At 47.3% G+C, this 24,316-nt stretch overlaps 1 long non-coding RNA gene across 2 annotated transcripts in view; it reads right to left on the bottom strand.

The window, feature by feature from the left end:
* Window positions 1-24,316, bottom strand: part of LOC139264043 (uncharacterized) — a 42,428-nt gene that overhangs the window by 13,753 nt on the left and 4,359 nt on the right. For both annotated transcript variants that reach the window (XR_011593287.1, XR_011593288.1), the window contains exon 2: window positions 22,015-23,863. This is a non-coding gene — a long non-coding RNA (uncharacterized lncRNA). The remainder of the gene's footprint in view (window positions 1-22,014; window positions 23,864-24,316) is intronic.

Consider the following 24,316-nt stretch of genomic DNA (forward strand, 5'->3'; position numbering starts at 1 on the left):
CTCCACTTTCCCCCCGATCCCCATCTCGCTTGATTCCAGTAGACTCCAAAACTGTATCTGTCTCAGCCTTGAATATATTCAGAGACCCAGCCTCCTCAGGTCTCTGGGGCACAGAATTCCACAGATTTACAACCCTCTGAGAGAAGAAATTCCTCCTCAGCTCACTTCTAAATGGGCAGCACCTTATTCTTAATAAGATGCTCTCTACATCCACCTTGTCGAGCCCCTTCATTATCTTATATGTTTCCATAAGATCACCTCTCATTCTTCCGAACTCCAATGTGTATAGGCCCAACCTGCTCAACCTATCCTCATAAGTCAACCCCCTCATTTCCGGAATCAACCGAGTGAACCTTCTCTGAACAGCCTCCAATGCGAGTATATCCTTCGTTCGAAGCCAGACACGAGATTCCCAAAGCAAGCGCTCTACTCATAACTCCTTCACGGCAAACGAGCCAAAGGTGGGCAGAGGAAACGTTACAAGCACACCCTCAAATCCTCCCTGATAAAGTGCAACATCCCCACCAACACCTGGGAGTCCCTGGCCCAAGACCGCCCTAAGTGGAGGAAGTTCATCCGGGAGGGCGCTGAGCACCTCGAGTCTCATCGCCGAGAGCATGAGAAACCAAGCGCAGGCAGCGGAAGGAGCGTGCGGCAAACCTGTCCCACCTTCCCTTCCCTCAACGACTATCTGTGCCACCTGTGACAGGGATTGTGGCTCTTGTATTTGGCTGTTCAACCACCGAAGGACTCATTTTTAGAGTGGAAGCAAGTCTTCCTTAATTCCGAGGGACTGCCTATGATGATGATGGTGCTGTACCGTAATGTTACAGCTGAACAAATGCTTTGGAATAAGTTGAAAGCCTCCAATACAATGTTTGATTTGACTGGAGAAGTATGAAGTAAGCTTTGTTGTAGGAACCTTTACAAAGGCTGTCTCATATCAATGTTGCTGTAACCTGTTGAGCACAGCCTGCCGTGCTGCCTGGCATTCTGCCTATACTGGGGAGTAAAGCACTAATTGTTGGACCATTAAAAGGTTTGGAAGCAGAGAATATGTAAATCCCAGGCCGTGTGGAACAGTGGGAGTTACAATCGGTGCGTGGTATTGAGAGCTGCCTTCAGGGGCTCAGAGAGAATGAGCATGGGAAAGGCTATCTGTTGAGTGGCCTGGACACGGTGCTGAAACAGGGGCCTTCACCAGTAAAACCTCTCAAACATCAACTAGCCCAATACAATGGGATTGGGCTCAACGTCCCTTTTGTTAGATCTGTGGATGGACAACGGTTGTTTTACCAGTGACTGCTGATGGCCTCACACAAAGTGACCCAGATCAAGGTCGGCAGAAGCTGAATTTACATCCACCCGCTCAGGGCAGGGGTACAATGACTCACAAAATAAGCGTTCTACTCAGTGCTCCGACACGGCAAGGAATCACACCCTGTCCCATTTAACACACACTCTCACCCCTCCCCCGATCACACCCTGTCCCATTTAACACACACTCTCACCCCTCCCCCGATCACACCTTGTCCCATTTAACACACACTCGAACCCCTCCCCCGATCACACCCTGTCCCATTTAACACACACTCTAACCCCTCCCCCGATCACACCCTGTCCCATTTAACACACACTCTAACCCCTCGCTCTCTCCCGGTTACACGCAAACCCTTGTTCACATTTCTGATATTTGTAATCAATTTTTCCATGTTTCCCTTACATCATAATCCTTCCAAATCTGCTGAATGCCTCATTATTTCTCTGGCTAATTTCTGCCTGCCTTTCAGTGTTGGCACAAACATCTCATTCAGTCACTATCGGTAAAACAGTCGCTCTGTTTTAACTGCTGATGCAAATTAACGATTGGATTGAGAGATTGCATTCAGAGTGTCAGTTCCAGGGAACGCCTGAGTCAGGGCCACTCCCCACAGTGGAACTTATTCTCATTATCCTCTCTACAGATCAGGCATTGACAGTTGGAGCTGGACCAAATCAACATTGTATTTCATTAGTGATCAGATCCAAGAACTGTATCAAAGGCATCTCCCCAACCTGTGGAAGGAATGAATGAGATTGAAATGGATTGTAGTCAGCAGGGGAATTCTGCAATGTGTCTCAGTGAGCATGGTCAGGTGGGAGAGCTCAGTCTACTTGGGAGCTGATTGGTCTCCAGTGAGTCAAGCTGTAACTGCCCATGTTTCATTCAGTAACCTGGGCACTGCCATGTGCTATTAGCTCACACTGGGCACTGCCATGTACTGTTAGCCCACACTGGGCACTGCCATGTACTTTGGCCCACACTGGGCACTGCCATTTACTGTTAGACCACACTGGGCACTGCCATGTACTGTTAGCCCACGCTGGGCACTGCCATTTACTGTTAGTCCACACTGGGCACTGCCATGTAATGTTAGCCCACACTGGGCACTGCCATGTAATGTTAGCACACACTGGGCACTGCCATGTAATGTTAGCCCACACTGGGCACTGCCATGTGCTGTCAGCCCACACTGACCATGATCATCAACAGGTAGACTACTACATCACCAAGTGAAACACAACCAGAGGGGGGGACCGCATTCAACAAGGGCAATGGATCAACAGGGAATCTACACACACACAAAGGGTCATACAGCAACAAGCGAGTCTATACTCAAAAAGGACCATGCATTCAAAGCTGCATTGCATTCAACAAGGTCAGTACCTTCACCAGAGAGACTCGAGTCAACAAGAGGAATAGAGTCAGAGAGACTGTTCTCATCATAGCATTAGGCAGTCCCTCGTATTGAGGAAGACCCACTTACACACCAAAAAGGGATGAGCTCACAGGAGTTTGTGAGGGACCTGACATTCCAGGACCCGAACTACATGTTGAAGGGTGGAAGGTGCCTGTGCGTGGATTTTTTTTAACATGGGGTGGCCGTTGTACACCAGCCACCACACGGGCTTGACAGAGCTAGGTCTTGGTCCAGTGGCAAGGGTTAACCAAGATGACTGGAGACCAGCTCTGCTGCACGGACCGAGTGCACACACATAGCACAGTGTGGGCTGGGCACGTGCTGCCCCTGGGCCCTAGCCTCTTCGGGGCCCTGAACACGCGCCTCTACTCGGCTCCTCGGCACTGATCATAATGCTCCTGGGCCCCGATCTCTCACTGTTCCTCCGCCCCGATCTCTCACCGCTCCTCCGCCCTGAACCCTCGCCACTCCTTGGCTCCAATCTATCACCTCTCCTGGGCCCCGATCATGACGCTCCTGGGCCCCGATCTCTCACCGCTCCTCCGCCCCGATCCAAAATGGAGCAGTCAGTAAAAGGACATCAATTAGTCTCCTCATATCTTGGAGACATCAAATATCGACACACTGTTATTTGAGATATCAAAATATTAAACTTCAGTCTAGTTGAAGGATTATTAACATCAGCAGAAACAAATGGCAGCTAACAGAATGAACACGATTCAGTCGGGATGTGAATAACAGCAGCAATAACAGCAGAGTCCAACCCCTGCAGTCACCTGTGAACTCGCTGGTGTGTCAGCAGGTTGGGTGACTGAGTGAATCCCTTCCCACACACAGAGCAGGTGAAGGGTCTCTCCCCAGTGTGAACTCACTGGTGTGTCAGCAGGTTGGGTGACCGAGTGAATCCCTTCCCACACACAGAGCACTCATCAAAGGCAACACAGCCAACAGAGAGACTTCATTCAGCGAGCAAAATATAATCAAAAGGGAGACAATACTTGTCAAGGAGCCGCAGTAAAACTGGAGTCAATGGGAATCAGGGGGAAACTCTCCAGTGGCTGGAGTCAGACCCAGCACAAAGGAAGATCAGAGAATCATAGAATGGTTACAGCACGGAGGAATGCCAGTCAGCCCATCGAGCCCGTGCCGGCTCTCTGCAGGGGCAGCTCAGTTAGTCCCATCCCCCGCCCTTTCCCTGTAGCCCTGCTATTTTTTATCTTATCCAAATCCCTTTTGAAAGCCATGATTGAATCTGCCTCCACCTCCCTTTCAGGCCGTGCATTCCAGATCCTAACCACTCTCTGTGTAAAAACATGTATGTCGCCTTGTTGGTTGTGGTGGTTGGAGATCAATCATCAGCCCCAGCACATCGCTGCAGGAGTTCCTCAGGGCAGTGTCCCAGGCCCAACCATCTTCAGCTGCTTCATCAATGACCTTCCCTCCATCATAAGGTCAGAAGTGGGGATGTTCGCTGATTGCACAGTGTTCAGTTCCATTCACAACTCCTCAGTTAATGAAGCAATCCGTGCCTGCATGCAGCAAGACCTGGGCGACATTCAGGCTTGGGCTGATAAGTGGCAAGTAACATTCATGCCACACAAGTGCCGGAAACGAGTGAGACTGTAACCCCCACCCTTACATTCAACGGCATTACCATCGCCGAATCCCCCACCATCAACATCCTGGGGGTCACCGTTGACCAGAAAATTAACTGAACCAGCCACATAAATACTGGGGCCACGAGCAGGTCAGAGGTTGGGTATTCTGCGGCGAGTGCCTCACCTCCTGACCCCCCAAAGTCTTTCCACCATTTACAAGGCACAAGTCAGGAGTGAGATGGAATCCTCTCCACTTGCCTGGATGAGAGCAGCTCCAACATTCAAGAAACTTGACACCATCCAGGACAAAGCAGGCCACTTGACTGGCCCCCAATCCACCTTCAACATTCACTCCCTCCACTACCGGCGCACCGTGGCTGCAGTGTGCCCCATCTACAAGAAGCACTGCAGCAACTCGCCAAGGCTTCTCTTGGAGCACCTTCCAAACCCACAACCTCTACCATCTGGAAGGCCAAGGGCAGCAGGCGCATGGGAACACCACCACCTCCAAGTTCCCCCTCCAAGTCAATTGCCGTTCATTCATCGTTACTGGGTCACAATTCCGGAACTCCCTCCCTAACAGCACTGTGTGAGCACCTTCACCACACGGACTGCAGCGGTTCAAGACGGCGGCTCACCACCACCTTCTACAGACTTTGACAAGGTTGACCACTCCATCCTTCTCCAATGCCTCTCCTCCATCGTCCAGCTGTGAGACTGCACTCGCCTAGTTCCATTCTTACCTATCTAATCGTAGCCAGAGAATCACTGCAATGGCTTCTCTTCCCACACCCGCATCGTTACCTCTGGTGTTCACAAAGGCATTGCTTAACCAGGAGCTAATGTAGGTCAGCGAGCACAGGGGTGATGGGTGAACGGGACTTGGTGCGAGTTAGGACACGGGCATTTGAGTTTTGGATCATCTCATGTTTACATAGGGTAGAACATGGGAGGCCAGCCAGGAGTGATTGGATTAGTCAAATCTAAAGGTATCAAAGGCATCTATCCTTGTCCCCCTCCTATTTCTCATCTACATGCTGCCCCTTGGCGACATCATCTGAAAACACGGTGTCAGTTTCGACATGTACGCTGATGACATCCAGCTCTACTTCTCCACCACTTCTCTCCACCCCTCCACGGTCTCTAAATTGTCAGAATGCTTGTCCCACATCCAGTTCTGGATGAGTAGAAATTTTTTCCAATTGAATATTCGGAAGATCAAAGACATTGTTTTCGGTCCACGCCACAAACTCCGTTCCCTAGACACAGTCTGCATCCTGCTCCCCAACTTCTGTCTGAGGCTGAACCAGACTGTTCGCAACCTCAGTATCATATTTGACCCTGAAATGAGCTTCCGACCACATATCCATGGTATAACTAAGACTGCCTATTCCCACCTTTGTAACATCACCCTCAAGTCAACCTGTGCTGAAACCCTCATCCATGCCTTTGTTACCTCTAGATTTGACTATTCCAACATACTCCTGGTTGGCCTCCCACATTCTATCCTATGGAAACTTGACATCATCCAAAATTCCACTGCCCATGTCTTATCTCGCACCAAGTTCCGTTCTCTCATTGCCCCTCCCAACGCAATAGTGAGGAAGGACATTGGTATGGATGATGTGGAATCTATATGGGTAGAGCTGCGAAACACCAAAGGGCAGAAAACGTTAATGGGAGTTGTGTACAGACCACCAAACAGTAGTAGGGAGGTTGGGGATGGCATCAAACAGGAAATTAGGAATGCGTGCTATAATGGGTACAGCAATTATCATGGGTGGCTTTAATCTGCATATTGATTGGGCTAACCAAACTGGTAGCAATACTGTGGAGGAGGATTTCCTGGAGTGTATAAGGGATGGTTTTCTAGACCAATATGTCGCGGAACCAACTAGAGAGCAGGCCATCCTAGACTGGGTCTTGTGTAACGAGAGAGGATTAATTAGCAATATGGTCGTGCGGGGCCCTTGGGGAACAGTGACTATAATATGGTAGAATTCTTCATTAAGATGGAGAGTGACACAGTTAATTTAGAGAGTACGGTCTTGAACTTAAAGAAAGGAAACTTCGATGGTATGAGATGTGAATTGGCTAGGATAGTCTGGAGAATGATACTTAAAGGGTTGACTGTGGATAGGCAATGGCAGACATTTAAATATCAAATGGATGAACTACAAGAATTGTACATCCTTGTGTGGCGTAAGAATAAAAAAGGGAAAGTGGCTCAACTGTGGTTAACAAGGGAAATTAGGAAAAGTGTTAAATCCAAGGAAGAGGCATATAAATTGGCCAGAAAAAGCAGCAAATCTGAGGACTGGGAGAAATTTAGAATTCCGCAGAGGAGGACTAAGGGTTTAATTAGGAAGGGGGAGATAGAGCATAAGTGTAAGCTTGCAGGGAACATAAAAACTGACTGCAAAACTTTTACAGCTATATGAAGAGAAAAAGTTTAGTGAAGACTAATGTAGGCCCCTTGCAGTCAGAATCAGGGGAATTCGTAATGGAGAAAAAAGAAATGGCAGACCAATTGAAAAAATACTTCGGTTCTGTCTTCACCAAGGATGACATGAATAACCTCCCGAAAATACTAGGGGACCGAGGGTCTAGCGAGAAGGGGGAACTGAGGGAAATCCTTATTAATCAGGAAATGGTGATAGGAAAATTGAAGGGACTGAAGGCCGATAAATCCCCAGTGCCTGATAGTCTGCATCCCAAAGTATTAAGGAAGTGGCCCTAGAAATAGTAGATGCATTGGTGGTCATTTTCCAACATTCCATGGAAGCTGGTTCAGTTCCTATGGATTGGAGGGTAGCTAATGTAACCCCACTTTTTAAAAAAGGAGGGAGAGAGAAAACAGGGAATTACAGACTGGTTAGCCTGACACCGGTGGTGGGGAAAATGCTGGAATCAATTATTAAAGATGTAATAGCAGCTCAGTTGGAAAGCAGTGACAGGATCAGTCCAAGTCAGCATGGATTTATGAAAGAGAAATAATGCTTGACAAATCTAGAGTTTTTTGAGGATGTAACTAGTAGAGTGGATTAGGGAGAACCAGTGAATGTGGTGTATTTGGACTTTCAAAAGGCTTTTGACAACATCCTACACAAGAGATTAGTGTGCAAAATTAAAGCACATAGTATTGGGGATAATGTATTGACGTTGATAGAGAACTGATTGGCAGACAGGAAGCAAAAAGTGGGAATAAACGGGTCCTTTTCAGAATGGCAGGCAGTGACTAGTGGGGTGTCACAGGGTTCAGTGCTGGGACTCCAGCTATTTACAATACACATTAATGATTTAGACGAAGGAATTGAATGCAATATCTCCAAGTTTGCAGATGACACTAAGCTGGCGGTGTGAGCTGTGAGGGGGATGCTAGGAGGCTGCAGGGGGACTTGGACAGGTTAGCTGAATGGGAAAATACGTGGCAGATGCAGTATAATGTGGATAAGTGTGAGGTTGTCCAATTTGGTGGCAAAAACAGGAAGGCAAATTATTATCTGAATGGTGACAGATTAGCAAAAGTGGTGGTGAAACGAGTCCTGGCTGTCATGGTACATGGGTCATTGAAGGTAGGCATGCAGGTACAGCAGGCAGTAAAGAAAGCAAATTGCATGCTGGCCTTCATATTGATGGGATTTGAGTATAGGAGCAGGGAGGTCTTACTGCAGTTGTACAGGGCCTTGGTGAGTCCTCACCTTGATTATTGTGTGCAGTTTTGGTCTCCTAATCTGAGGATGGACATTCTTGCTATTGAAGGAGTGCAGCGAAGGTTCACCAAACTGATTCCAGGGATGGCAGGACTGACATATGAAGAAAGACTGGATCGGCTAGGCTTATAGTCACTGGAATTTAGAAGAATGAGAGAGGATCATATAGAAACATATAAAATTCTGACGGGACTGGACAGGTTAGATGCAGGAAGAATGTTCCCAATGTTGGGGAAGTCCAGAACCAGGGGACACAGTCTAAGGATAAGGGTAAGCTATTTAGGATTGAGATGAGGAGAAACTTCTTCACTCAGAGTTGTTAACCTGTGGAATTCTCTACCGTAGAGAGTTGTTGAGGCCAGTTCGTTGGATATAATCAAGAGGGAGATATGGCCCTTACGGCTGAAGGGATCAAGGGGTATGGAGAGAAAGCAGGAAAGGGGTACTGAGGGAATGATCAGCCATGATCTTATTGAATGGTGGTGCAGGCTCAAAGGGCTGAATAGCCTACTCCTGCACCTATGTTTCTATGTTTCTGTGTTCGCTGACCTACATTGGCTCCTGTTTAAGCAACAACTCCATTTTATGAAGCTGGTTTCACATGGGACGTCTATAGCCCTAATTGCAATTTGCATTATGATGCCAATGATACCCCCAATCACACCCTGTCCCATTTAACACACACTCTAACTCCTCGCTCTCTCTCGATTACACGCAAACCCCTGTTTACATTTCTGATATTTGTAATCAATTTTTCCATGTCTCCCTTACATCATAATCCTTCCAAATCTGCTGAATGCCTCATTATTTCTCTGGCTAATTTCTTGCTATCACCTGCCTGCCTTTCAGTGTTGGCACAAACACCACATTCAGTCACGACAGGTAAAACAGTAGCTCTGTTTAAACTGCTGATGCAAATTAACAATTGGATTGAGAGATTGCATTCAGAGTGTCAGTTCCAGGGAACGCCCGAATCAGGGCCACTCCCCACAGTGGAACTTATTCTCATTATCCTCTCTACAGATCAGGCATTGACAGTTGGAGCTGGACCAAAACAGCATTGTATTTCATTAGTGATCAGTTCCAAGAACTGTATCAAAGGCACCTCCCCAACCTGTGGAAGGAACGAATGAGATTTAAATGGATTGTAGTTAGCAGGGGAATTCTGCAATGTGTCTCAGTGAGCATGGTCAGGTGGGGGAGCTCAGTCTATTTGGGAGCTGATTGGTCTCCAGTGAGTCAAGCTGGAACTGCCCATGTTTCATTCAGTAACCTGGGCATTGCCATGTACTGATAGCCCACACTGGGCACTGCCATGTACTGTTAGCCCACACTGGGCACTGCCGTGTACTGATAGTCCACACTGGGCACTGCCATGTACTGATAGCACACACTGGGCACTGCCATGTACTGTCAGCCCACACTGGGCACTGCCATGTACTGTTAGCCCACACTGGGCACTGTCATTTACTGTTAGTCCACACTGGGCACTGCCATGTACTGATAGCACACACTGGGCACTGCCATGTGCTGTCAGCCCACACTGGGCACTGCCATGTACTGTCAGCCCACACTGACCATGATCATCAACAAGTAGACTACTACATCAACAAGCGAAACACAATCAGAGGGGGGGAACGCATTCAACAAGGGCAATGGATCAGCAGGGAATCTACACACACACAAGGGGTCATACAGCAACAAGGGAGTCTATACTCAAAAAGGACAATGCATTCAAAGCTGCATTGCATTCAACAAGGTCAGTACCTTCACCAGAGTGACTCGAGTCAATAAGAGGAATAGAGTCAGAGAGGCTGCTCTCATCATAGTATTAGGCAGTCCCTCGTATTGAGGAACACCCACTTCCACACTAAAAAGGGATGAGCTCACAGGAGTTTGTGAGGGAACTGACATTCCGGGTCCTGAACTACATGTTGAAGGGTGGAAGGTGCCTGTGCGTGGATTTTTTTAATGTGGGGTGGCCGTTGTACACCAGCCACCACACGGGCTTGACAGAGCTAGGTCTTGGTCCAGTGGCAAGGGTTAACCAAGATGACTGGAGACCAGCTCTGCTGCACGGACCTAGTGCACACACATATCGCAGTGTGGGCTGGCCCCGTGCTGCCCCTGGGCCCTAGCCTCTTCGGGGCCCTGAACACGAGCCTCTACTCGGCTCCTCGGCACTGATCATAATGCTCCTGGGCCCCGATCTCTCACTGTTCCTCCGCCCCGGTCTCTCACCGCTCCTCCGCCCTGAACCCTCGCCACTCCTTGGCTCCAATCTATCACCTCTCCTGGGCCCCGATCATGACGCTCCTGGGCCCCGATCTCTCACCGCTCCTCCGCCCCGATCCAAAATGGAGCAGTCAGTAAAAGGACATCAATTAGTCTCCTCAAATCTTGGAGACATCAAATATCGACACACTGTTATTTGAGATATCAAAATATTAAACTTCAGTCTAGTTGAAGGAATATTAACATCAGCAGAAACAAACGGCAACTAACAGAATGAACACGATTCAGTCGGGATGTGAATAACAGCAGCAATAACAGCAGAGTCCAACCCCTGCAGTCCCCTGTGAACTCGCTGGTGTGTCAGCAGGTTGGGTGACTGAGTGACTCCCTTCCCACACACAGAGCAGGTGAAGGGTCTCTCCCCAGTGTGAACTCACTGGTGTGTCAGCAGGTTGGGTGACCGAGTGAATCCCTTCCCACACACAGAGCACTCATCAAAGGCAACACAGCCAACAGAGAGACTTCATTCAGCGAGCAAAATATAATCAAAAGGGAGACGATACTTGTCAAGGAGCCGCAGTAAAACTGGAGTCAATGGGAATCAGGGGGAAACTCTCCAGTGGCTGGACTCAGACCCAGCACAAAGGAAGATCAGAGAATCATAGAATGGTTACAGCACGGAGGAATGCCAGTCGGCCCATCGAGCCCGTACCGGCTCTCTGCAGGGGCAGCTCAGTTAGTCCCACTCCCCCGTCCTTTCCCTGTAGCCCTGCTATTTTCTATCTAACACGTGCTTATCCAACTCCCTTTTGAAAGCCATGATTGAATCTGCCTCCACCTCCCTTTCAGGCCGTGCATTCCAGATCCTAACCACTCTCTGTGCAAAAATATTTTCTTCTTATGTCGCCTTGTTGGTTGTGGTGGTTGGAGACCAATCATCACAGCCCCAGGACATCGCTGCAGGAGTTCCTCAGGGCAGTGTCCCAGGCCCAACCATCTTCAACTGCTTCATCAATGACCTTCTCTCCATCATAAGGTCAGAAGTGGGGATGTTCGCTGATGACTGCACAGTGTTCAGTTCCATTCGCAACTCCTCAGATAATGAAGCAATCCATGCCCGTATGGAGCAAGACCTAGACAACATTCAGGCTTGGGCTGATAAGTGGCAAGTAACATTCATACCACACAAGTGGCAGGCAATAACTATCTCCAACAAGCGAGACTCTAACCCCCTCCCCTTACATTCAACGGCATTACCATCGCCGAATCCTCCACCATCAACATCCTGGGGGTCACCGTTGACCAGAAAATTAATGGACCAGCCACATAAATACTGTGGCCATGAGCAGGTCAGAGGTTGGGTATTCTGCGGCGAGTGTCTCACCTCCTGACTCCCCAAAGCCTTTCCACCATTTACAAGGCACAAGTCAGGAGTGAGATGGAATCCTCTCCACTTGCCTGGATGAGTGCAGCTCCAATATTCAAGAAACTTGACACCATCCAGGACAAAGCAGGCCGCTTGATTGGCTCCCCATCCACCTTCAACATTCACTCCCTCCACCACCGGCGCACCGTGGCTGCAGTGTGCACCATCTACAAGAAGCACTGCAGCAACTCGCCAAGGCTTCTCTTGGAGCACCTTCTAAACCCACAACCTCTACCACCTAGAAGGCCAAGGGCAGCAGGCGCATGGGAACACCACCACCTCCAAGTTCCCCCTCCAAGTCAATCGCCGTTCATTCATCGTTACTGGGTCACAATCCTGGAACTCCCTCCCTAACAGCACTGTGTGAGCACCTTCACCACACGGACTGCAGCGGTTCAAGACGGCAGCTCACCACCACCTTCTACAGACTTTGACAAGGTTGACCACTCCATCCTTCTCCAATGCCTCTCCTCCATCGTCCAGCTGTGAGACTGCACTCGCCTAGTTCCATTCTTACCTATCTAATCGTAGCCAGAGAATCACTGCAATGGCTTCTCTTCCCACACCCGCATCGTTACCACTGGTGTTCACAAAGGCATTGCTTAACCAGGAGCTAATGTAGGTCAACGAGCACAGGGGTGATGAGTGAACGGGACTTGGCGCGAGTTAGGACACGGGCATTTGAGTTTTGGATCATCTCATGTTTACATAATGTAGAAAGTGGGAGGCCAGCCAGGAGTGATTGGAATAGTCAAATCTAAAGGTAACAAAGGTAACAAAGGCATCTATCCTTGTCCCCCTCCTATTTTGCATCTACATGCTGTCCACGCCACAAACTCCGTTTCCTAGACACTGTCTCCATCCTGCTCCCCAACTTCTGTCTGAGGCTGAACCAGACTGTTCGCAACCTTGGTATCATATTTGACCCTGAAATGAGCTTCCGACCACATATCCATGGTATAACTAAGACCGCCTATTCCCATCTATGTAACATCGCCCTCAAGTCAACTGTGCTGAAACCATCATCCATGCCTTTGTTACCTCTGGATTTGACTATTCCAACACACTCCTGGTTGGCCTCCCACATTCTATCCTATGGAAACTTGACGTCATCCAAAATTCCACTGCCCATGTCTTATCTCGCATCAAGTCCAGTTCTCTCATTGCCCCTCCCAACACAATAGTGTGGAAGGACATTAGTATGGATGATGTGGAATCTATATGGGTAGAGCTGCGAAACACCAAAGGGCAGAAAACGTTAATGGGAGTTGTGTACAGACCACCAAACAGTAGTAGGGAGGTTGGGGATGGCATCAAACAGGAAATTAGGAATGCGTGCTATAATGGGTACAGCAATTATCATGGGTGACTTTAATCTGCATATTGATTGGGCTAACCAAACTGGTAGCAATACTGTGGAGGAGGATTTCCTGGAGTGTATAAGGGATGGTTTTCTAGACCAATATGTCGCGGAACCAACTAGAGAGCAGGCCATCCTAGACTGGGTCTTGTGTAACGAGTGAGGATTAATTAGCAATATGGTCATGCGGGGCCCTTGGGGAACAGTGACTATAATATGGTAGAATTCTTCATTAAGATGGAGAGTGACACAGTTAATTTAGAGAGTACGGTCTTGAACTTAAAGAAAGGAAACTTCGATGGTATGAGATGTGAATTGGCTAGGATAGACTGGAGAATGATACTTAAAGGGTTGACGGTGGATAGGCAATGGCAGACATTTAGAGATCACATGGATGAACTACAACAATTGTACATCCCTGTGTGGCGTAAGAATAAAAAAGGGAAAGTGGCTCAACCGTGTCTAACAAGGGAAATTAGGGAAAGTGTTAAGTCCAAGTAAGAGGCATATAAATTGGCCAGAAAAAGCAGCAAATCTGAGGACTGGAAGAAATTTAGATTTCCGCAGAGGAGGACTAAGGGTTTAATTAATTTCAGGGAGCGCAGCGAAGATTCACCAGACTGATTCCCGGGATGGCGGGACTGACCTATCAAGAAAGACTGGATCAACTGGGCTTGTATTCACTGGAGTTCAGACGAATGAGAGGGGACCTCATAGAAACGTTTAAAATTCTGACGGGGTTAGACAGGTTAGATGCAGGAAGAATGTTCCCAATGTTGGGGAAGTCCAGAACCAGGGGACACAGTCTAAGGATAATGGGGAAGCCATTTAGGACCGAGATGAGGAGGAACTTCTTTACCCAGAGAGTGGTGAACCTGTGGAATTCTCTACCACAGAAAGTTGTTGAGGCCAATTCATTAAATATATTCAGAAAGGAGTTAGATGAAGTCCTTACTACTAGAGGGATCAAGGGGTATGGCGAGAAAGCAGGAATGGGGTACTGAAGTTGCATGTTCAGCCATGAACTCATTGAATGGTGGTGCAGGCTAGAAGGGCCGAATGGCCTACTCCTGCACCTATTTTCTATGTTTCCATGTTTCTATTAGAAGGGGGGAGATAGAGCATGAGTGAAAGCTTGCAGGGAACATTACAACTGACTGCAAAAGCTTTTACAGCTATGTGAAGAGAAAAAGTTTAGTGAAGACTAATGTAGGTCCCTTGCAGTCAGAATCAGGGGAATTCATAATGGGGAAAAAGGAAATGGCATACCAATTGAAAAAATACTTCGGTTCTGTCTTCACTAAGGAAGACACGAATAACCTCTCGAAAATACTAGGGGACCGAGGGTCTAGCGAGAAGGGGGAACTGAGGGAAATCCTTATTAATCAGGAAATGGTGATAGGAAGGCCGATAAATCCCGAGGGCCTGATAGTCTGCATCCCAGAGTATTAAGGAAGTGGCCCTAGAAATAGTAGATGCATTGGTGGTCATTTTCCAACATTCCATGGACGCTGGTTCAGTTCCTATGGATTGGAGGGTAGCTAATGTAACCCCACTTTTTAAAAAAGGAGGGAGAAGGAAAACAGGGAATTACAGAATGGTTAGCCTGACACCGGTGGTGGGGAAAATGCTGGAATCAATTATTAAAGATGTAATAGCAGCTCAGTTGGAAAGCAGTGACAGGATCAGTCCAAGTCAGCATGGATTTATGAAAGGGAAATCATGCTTGATAAATCTAGAGTTTTTTGAGGATGTAACTAGTAGAGTGGATAAGGGAGAACCAGTGGATGTGGTGTATTTGGACTTTCAAAAGGCTTTTGACAAGGTCCCACACAAGAGATTAGTGTGCAAAATTAAGGCACATAATATTGTGGGTAATGTATTGACGTGGATAGAGAACTGGTTGGCAGACAGGAAGCAAAGAGTGGGAATAAACGGGTCCTTTTCAGAATGGCAGGCAGTGACTAGTGGGGTACCGCAGGGTTCAGTGCTGGGACTCCAGCTATTTACAATATACATTAATGATTTAGACGAAGGAATTGAATGTAATATCTCCAAGTTTGCAGATGACACTAAGCTGGGTGGCGGTGTGAGCTGTGAGGGGGATGCTAGGAAGCTGCAGGGTGACTTGGACAGGTTAGCTGAGTGGGAAAATACATGGCAGATGCAGTATAATGTGGATAAGTGTGAGGTTGTCCAATTTGGTGGCAAAAACAGGAAGGCAGATTATTATCTAAATGGTGACAGATTTGTAAAAGGGGTGGTGAAACGAGTCCTGGCTGTCATGGTACATGGGTCATTGAAGGTAGACATGCAGGTACAGCAGGCGGTAAAGAAAGCAAATGGCATGCTGGCGTTCATAGCGAGGGGATTTGAGTACAGGTGCAGGAAGGTCTTACTGCAGTTGTACAGGGCCTTGGTGAGACCACACCTGGAATATTGTGTGCAGTTTTGGTCTCCTAATCTGAGGAAGGACATTCTTGCTATTGAGGGAGTGCAACCAGGGTTCACCAGACTGATTCCCAAAATGGCAGGACTAACATATGAAGAAAGATTGGATCGGCTAGGCTTATAGTCACTGGAATTTAGAAGAATGAGAGGGGATCACATAGAAACATATAAAATTCTGACGGGACTGGACAGTTTAGATGCAGGAAGAATGTTCCCGATGTTGGGGAAGTCCAGAACCAGGGGACACAGTCTAAGGATAAGGGATAAGCCATTTCGGACTGAGATGAGGAGAAACTTCTTCACTCAGAGAGTTGTTAACCTGTGGAATTCCCTGCCGCAGAGAGTTGTTGATGCCAGTTCGTTGGATATATTCAAGGGGGAGTTAGATATGGCCCTTACAGCTAAAGGGATCAAGGGGTATGGAGAGAAATCAGGAAAGGGGTACTGAGGTGAATGATCAGCCATGATATTATTGAATGGTGGTGCAGTCTCAAAGGGCCGAATAGCCGACTCCTGCACCTATGTTCTATGTTTCTATGTTTCTATGTGGAGAAACTTCTTCACTCAGAGAATTGTGAACCTGTGGAATTCTCTACCACAGAAAGTTGTTGAGGCCAGTTCGTTGCATATATTCAAGAGGGAGTTAGATGTGGCCCTTACGGCTAAAGGGATCAAGGGGTATGAATAAAAAGCAGTAATGGAGTACTGAAGTTGCGAGATCAGCCATGATCATATTGAATGGTGATGCAGGCTCGAAGGGCAAAATGGCTTGCTCCTGCATGTGTGTTTCTATGTTTCTGTGCTCGCTGACCTACATTGGCCCCTGTTTAAGCAACAACTCCATTTTATTTAGCTGGCTTCACATGGGACGTCTATAGCCCTAATCGCACTTTGCATTATGATGCCAATGATACCATGTCAGCCGTGAGTAGGTTGCTGTACCATAATGTTACAGCTGAACAAATGTTTGGAAGAAGTAGAAACCATCCAATACAATTTTTGATTTGACTGGAGAAGTTTGAAGTAAGCTTTGTTGTCAGAACCTTTACAAAGGCTGTCTCATACCAATGTTGCTGTAACCTGTTGAGCACAGCCTGCCGTGCTGCCTGGCGTTCCGCCCATACTGAGGAGTAAAGCACTAAATGTTGGACCATTAAAAGTTTAAGGCCCTTCCGCCACGGTAAACCAAGGGGATGGATCCAGAACCCCCCTCGGGCTGTACTTGTTAATCTGCTTGTGTACATAGAGCACCATGTACTGAAAAAGACCTGTGCTGTGCCATGTATAAAGTCTCTGCACTGTTTAGTAACTTGTAAAGAAATGTAAATGTATTCTCATCCAGTCCATGTACTGGTTTTATCTGCATAGTGCTACATGTAACGTGATTGGTGATCGGTATTGAACTGTATCCTGGAATGTAATGTAAATCTGTACCCATCTGCTCCATGTAATACCCTTATTTGCACAGTGCTACATGTAACGTGATTTGCGGATTGTACTAAACTGTACCTTGAAATGAAATGCACGCTAGTATGGAACTGCTGCCAGCATCCAAACTAATTGTATGGGATTGCTGACCGCAATATACTGAACTATTTTCCAATGTATTGTGAAAAATTTATATGAATAAAGTAAATTTTTTGAAAAAAAATATTGAAAGGTTTGGAAGCAGAGAATATGTAAATCCCGGGCCGTGTGGAACAGTGGGAGTTACAATCGGTGCTTGGTACTGAGAGTTGCCTTCAGGGGCTCAGAGAGAATGAGCATGGGAAAGGCTATCTGTTGAGTGGCCTGGACACGGTGCTGAAACAGGGGCCTTCACCAGTAAAACCTCTCAAACATCAACCAGCCCAATACAATGGGATTGGGCTCAATGTCCCTTTTGTTAGATCTGTGGATGGACAACGGTTGTTTTACCAGTGACTGCTGATGGCCTAACACAAAGTGACCCAGATCGAGGTCGGCAGAAGCTGAAATTACATCCACCCGCTCAGGGCAGGGGTACAATGAATATTTATTCAGCTCCTTGGAGTGAGTGGTCCAGTGATGTAACTTACAATCACTGCTTAAACAGCAGGAAATTCAAGTTCAAGTCGCTCATTGATCTAATCGTTAGATGTTGAAATGGGATAAGGTGATGAGAATTTTTCAGTTAGAGAATATATAAGTAACGTTTGGACCTTTGGGAAGGTTTGTTCTGGAAGATAATTTATATCAATGACATGGAATTATCTGCCAGCAATGTCCCTGCCACTTGGAGAGCGATGTTCCCTCGGTTTGGGCCGCGGTACAACTTGTTTACCCTGATGACTATCAGGCCGGTTTGGGTAAGGAATTTACCAGCTGCACCACAGGATTCCAATACTGAATGTGATGGGTTCAAACTAAGACACTGCACGAATTGTTCCTTTAATAGTTCAAAGTACAACGTTTCACACTTTCAATCTGTATTAGAATGTCTCACACAGAAAATGTCTTAAAAAATAGAAAATAAAAACCAGCTGGATGGGCTGAAGGATCTCCTTCTGTGCTGTAATCATTCTGTGATTCTAGATTTTAAAATTCTCATCCTTGTTTACAAATCCCTCCATGGCCCTCGCCCCTCCCTATCTCTGTAATCTCCTCCAGCCCCACAACCCCCTGAGATATCTGTGCTCCTCTAATTCTGCCCTCCTGAGCATCCCTGATTATAATCGCTCAAACGTCGGTGGCTGTGCCTTCTGTTGCCTGGGCCCCAAGCTCTGGAACTCCCTCCCTAAACCTCACCACCTGTCTTTGCACATTCAAGACGCTCCATAAATGTACCTCTGTGACCCAGCTTTGGGTCATCTCGGCTAATTTCTCCTGGGGTAATAAAGTCAACCGGGGCAATACAATCAACTGGGGCAACGCGGTCCCCTGGGGCAACGCGGTCCCCTGGGGCAACATGGTCTACTGGGGCAACATGGTCTACTGGGGTAGTCCAATGAACAGGGGCAATACAGTCAACTGGAGAAATACAGTCAAATGGCATAATGCGGTCCACTGGGGCAATACGGTCCACTGGGGCAATACGGTCAACTAGGGAAATACAGTCAACTGGGGCAATACAGTCAACTGGGGCAATACAGTCAACTGGGACAATACAGTCAACCGGGGAAATGCAGTCAACTGGGACATTGCAGTAAACTGGGACAATACAGTCAGCTGGGGAAATATAGTCAAATGTCATAATACAGTCAACTGGGGCAATACATCAACTGGGGCAAAACAGTCAACTGGCGAAATACAGTCAACTGGCGAAATACAGTCAACTGGCGAAATAGATTGAATTAGGGAAATACAGTCAACTGGGATAATACAGTCAACTGGGATAATACAGGCTTCTGGGATAATACAGGCAACTGGGGAAATACAGTCAACTGGTGTAATACAGCCCACTGGGGAAATACAGCCCACTGGGGAAATACAGCTCACTGGGGAAATACAATCAACTGAGTTAATACAGTAAACTGTGGCAATACAGTCAACTGTGGCAATACAGTCAACTGTGGCAATACAGTCAACTGGGCTAATGCAATAATCAGAGGTCTAATAATAAATAGGGCTATATATTCAAGAAGGGCTGTACAAGGATTGGGTTTCAGGGTGTATTTGTAGTTGGGGTTGGGTTTAGTGCTATATTTGAGGTTGGGGATGGATTTAGGGGTTTATTTATGGTTGGGGTTGTGTTTAAAGGTGTATTTGGGGTCAGGGCTGGGTTTAGGGTTGTATTTGGGGTTAGGGCTGCATTTAGTGGTGTATTTGGTGTTGGGTTGGGTTTGTGTTTAGGTGTGTATTTGGGGTTGGGTTTAGGGTGTATTTGGGGTTGGGTTTTGGGGTGTATTTCGGGTTGGGGTTGTGTTTAGGGATGTGTTTGGTGTTGGGGTTGTGTTTAGGGGTGTATTTGGGATTGGGGTTGCATTTAGTGTTGTATTTGGTGTTGGGTTGGGTTTGGGTTTAGGGGTGTATTTGGGGTTGGGGTTGGGTTTAGGGGTACATTTGGGGTTGGGGTTGGGTTTAGCGGTGTATTTGTGATTGGGGTTGGGTTTAGGGGTGTATTTGGTGTTGGGGTTGGGTTTAGGGGTGTATTTGGGCTTGGGGTTAGGTTTAGGGGTGTATTTCAGGTTGGGGTTAGGTTTAAGGGTGTATTTGGGGTTGGGGTTGGGTTTACAGGTGTATTTGGGGTTGGGTTTGAGAGAGTTGAGGGGTTATCGTTGAGTTGAGTTGGGCTCTGAGCTTTGCTGGTTATTGTGCGGATTAGGGTTAGAGTTTGTTTGGGTTTCGGGTTGAAGTCACGGTTTGGTGTCGACTGGGGCTGCTTTTGATTCTTGCTTTTTAGTAAATATTTATCTGATTTGACTCCGCCTCCTGTCACTGAGTTACCTGGAATGGAAGCTGCTGACGGAATCATTGTTTAAATGTCAGGGCGGGGTCTCTGTTCTAGAAAAGGCTCAGCTCAGAGCGGGAGAGATCACAGAACCCGGAGCCGGAGCAGAGCGAGAGAGACCCGGAGCCGGAGCAGAGAGAGAGAGACCCGGAGCCGGAGCGGAGTGAGAGAGAGAGACCTGGAGCCGGAGCAGAGCGAGAGAGACCCGGAGCCGGAGCAGAGAGAGAGATCACAGAACCCGGAGCCGGAGCAGAGCGAGAGAGACCCGGAGCCGGAGCAGAGAGAGAGATCACAGAACCCGGAGCCGGAGCAGAGCGAGAGAGACCCGGAGCCGGAGCAGAGTGAGAGCCGGATCCGGGCTGACCTTCCCCAGGACAGAGCAGTGCGTCCAACAGTAGACAGATGAAGTCCAACTCCTTTCAATCGCTCTTGTTCCTCGATCGCTATCCAATCGGTTGCACCGTATAATGTGGGAAATGTGAGGTTATCCACTTTGGTAGCAAGAATAGGAAAGCAAAATATTATATAAATGGAGCGAGACGACAGCATGTTGCTGAACAGAGGGATATTGGCATCCTCGTGTATGAAACACAGAAAGGCCCAACCTGCTCAACCTTTCTTCATTTGACAACCTCCTCATCTCAGGAATCAACCGAGTGACCTTTCTCTGAACTGCCTCCAATGCAAATATCTCCTTCCTTAAATACGGAGACAAAAACTGTACGCAGTACTCCAGGTGTGGCCTCACCAATACCCTGTACAGTTGTAGCAGGACTTCTCTGCTTTTATACTCTATCCCCCTTGCAATAAAGGCCAACATTCCATTTGCCTTCCTGATCACTTGCAGTACCTGCATACTAACTTTTTGTGTTTCATGTACAAAGACCTCCAGATCCCTCCGTACCGCAAAATTTTGTAATTTCTCTCCATTTAAAGAATAATTTGCTTTTTCATTCTTCCTATCAAAGTGCATAACCTCACATTTTCCCACATATACTCCATCTGCTAAGTTTTTGCCCACTTACTTAGCCTATCTATATCCCTTTGTAGATTATTTGTGTCATCTTCACAACTTGCTTTCCCACCCATCTTTGTATCATCAGCAAACTTGGCGACATTACACTCGATCCCTTCATCCAAGTCATTAATATAGATTGTAAATAGTTGGGGTCCCAGCACTGATCCCTGCGGCAACCCACTAGTTACTGTTTGCCAACCGGAAAATGACCTATTTTTCCCGACTCTCTGTTTTCTGTTCATTAGCCAATCCGCTTTCCATGATAATATATTACCCCCAACCGCGTGTGCTTTTATCTTATGCAGTAACCTTTCATGTGGCACCTATCGAACACCTTCTGGAAATCCAAGTAAACCACATCCACTGGTTCCCCCTTATCCACGCTGCTTGTTACATCCTCAAAGAACTCTCGCAAATTTGTCAAACATGATTTCCCTTTCACGGTGACTCTGCTTGACAGTATTTTGATTTTCCAAATGTCCTGCTACTACTTCCTTAATAATGGACTCCAGTATTTTTCCAATAATAGATGTTAGGCGAACTGGTCTATAGTTTCCTGCTTTCTGTCTCCCTCCTTTCTTAAATAGGGGCATTATATTTGCAGTTTTCCAATCCACTGGGACCTCTCCAGAATCCAGGGAACTTTGGTTGATTAGAACCAATGCATCCACTATCCCTTCAGCCACTTCTTTGAAGACTCTAGGATGCAGGCCGTCAGATGCACGGGATTTGTCCACCTTTAGTCTCATTAGTTTGCCCTTTACTTTTTCTCCAGTGATAGTGATTATTTTAAGTTCTCCCCTTCTTATTGCCCCTTGATTATCAACTATGGGGATGTTTTTAGTGTCTTCTACCGTGAAGACTGATACAAAATATTTGCTCAAAAATCTCTGCCATTTCCCTGTTCCCCATTATTAATTCCCCAGTCTCATCCTCTAAGAGACCAGTGCTTACTTTAGCTACTCTCTTCCTTTTTACACACAGTGACTTCTTTCCCTTATCGGGGCTGAAATTGCGATCCTACGGGCAATTGCCTCCGACCTGAAACATTGCTACAAAAGTACCTGGTGGTCCCGGAGGAGCGTGGGATTCCGGTGGGGAGGCCTTCTCTTCCCGCGCTGCGAAGCGAGCTCCCGTCCTCCAGGTTCCCACAGAGACGGTGCAGTCACGTGTAGAGAAAAAAACATTTCTGAGTTTTTTAAAGTTTTTTGAATTGTAGTTAAAAATAAATTTAATGTGGTGGCAGGGTTTTAAAAAATAATATCTGTATTTTAAATTTAATTTAATTATGTTTTTGTATGTTTTCAAACTCTTACACCTGTAAAAGTTGGCTCTGCACCTGCTTTTATCAGGCACAAGAATTTTGAGGACATTTGCTGGGCATGAGATGGGTAAATACCGAAATCTTGCCCTTGCAAATGTACTCGCTCCCGATATGCGTGAGTCTGAAAAGCCAGATCTGAAAAGCTGGCTTTCAGTACATGAGCATTGTGTGCTGAAAACCAGCTTTTGCCATGCCTTCCGGGGTCCGTACATACTCTGTACGCCCTCCGTACACACCCCGTACGCACCCTGTGCACACCCCGTACGCCCTCCGTACACACCCCATACACACACTGTACGCACCCCATACGCCCTCCGTACACACCCCGTACGCACCCTGTGCACACCCCGTACACACTCCGTACACACCCCGTACGCACACCGTACACACCCCGTACGCACACCGTACACACATCGTACACACCCCGTACACACACCGTACGCACACCATACGCACACCCCGTAAGGCCGGGATTTCAGCGCCATTATTTGTTATCTCCACCCAAACTGATTCTACACCTTGATCTTCTGAGCCAATATCATTTATAACGACAGCACTGATCTCATCCCTGATAAAGAGAGCTAGCCCACCTCCTTTACCTTTCTGCCAATCCTTCCAAAATGTCAAAAACCCCGAATATTCAGTTCCTAGCCTTGGTCACCTTGCAACCACATCTCTGTAATAGCAATCAGATCATACATTCTCGACTCCAGGACTGATCCAGTATCAGTGACTCCACACACCCTCTCCGCACCATTGGAGGACAGTACTGAGGGTGTGCTGCACTGTCGGAGGGGCAGTACTGAGGGAGTGCTGCACTGTCGGAGGGGCAGTACTGAGGGTGTGCTGCACTGTCGGAGGGGCAGTACTGAGGGAGCGCCGCACTGTCGGAGGGGCAGTACTGAGGGAGTGCTGCACTGTCGGAGGGGCAGTACTGAGGGAGTGCAGCACTGTCGGAGGGGCAGTACTGAGGGAGTGCTGCACTGTTATAAGTGCGGTCTTTCGGATGAGACATTAAACTCTCAGCTGGTTGTAAAAGATCATAATGGCACTATTCGAAGAAGTTACTGGGAAGAGTTATCCCAGGTGGCCTGAGGCCAATATTTATCCATCAATCAAGACCACAAAAAACATTATCTGGTCAGTATTACATTGCTGTTTGTGGGATATTGCTGTGTGCAGATTGGTTGCTGCGTTTCAACAGTGACTCCATTTGGATCTGAAGGACTTTGGGATGTTCTGAGGTTATGAAAGGCGCGATAGAAAGGCAAGCTTTTCTTTCTCATACATTTGATGATTGAATAAACCCAGAATGTCTATTTGACCAATGCCGAATGCTGGCCGAATGAAGAATGATTACTGTTGGTTGAGGATGTAGGTTTGTGTGACAACTATCGGCTTGTTCATAACCTCGCTGTCCAATTTGACCCCAAGCTGAGCTTCTGACCCCATATCCTCTCCATCACCCAAGTCCGCCTACTTCCACCTCCGTAACATCGCCCGTCTCCGTCACTGCCTCAGCTCCTCTGCTGCTCAACCCGTCATCGTAGAAACATAGAAATTTACAGCACGGCCCTCGGTCAGCAGCCCTGAAGGTTACATATAAACTTATGAACAATGAACAATGCCGGAAAGATAAAGAGCACCCAGCCCAACCAGTCCGCCTCACACAACTGCGACACCCCTTATACTGAAACATTCTACACTCCACCCCAACCGGAGCCATGTGATCTCCTGGGAGAGGCAAAAACCAGATAAAAACCCAGGCCAATTGGGGAATATAAAATCTTGGAAAATTCTTCTCCGACTCATCCAGGCGATCGAAATTAGTCCAGGAGATCACCCTGGCCGTATTCGATTCACTGCAGTACTGACCATCATGCCTCTGTTTCCTCTAGACTTGACTGTTCCCACACTCTCCTGGCTGGCCTCCCATGTTACAGCCTCCATAAACTTCAGCTGATCTGTATCTCCTTGCCCTCAACTCATAAGAACATAAGAACATAAGAATTAGGAACAGGAGTAGGCCATCTAGCCCCTCG

Source organism: Pristiophorus japonicus, chromosome 5 (assembly GCF_044704955.1).
Source record: "Pristiophorus japonicus isolate sPriJap1 chromosome 5, sPriJap1.hap1, whole genome shotgun sequence".
Lineage (NCBI taxonomy): Eukaryota > Metazoa > Chordata > Chondrichthyes > Pristiophoridae > Pristiophorus > Pristiophorus japonicus.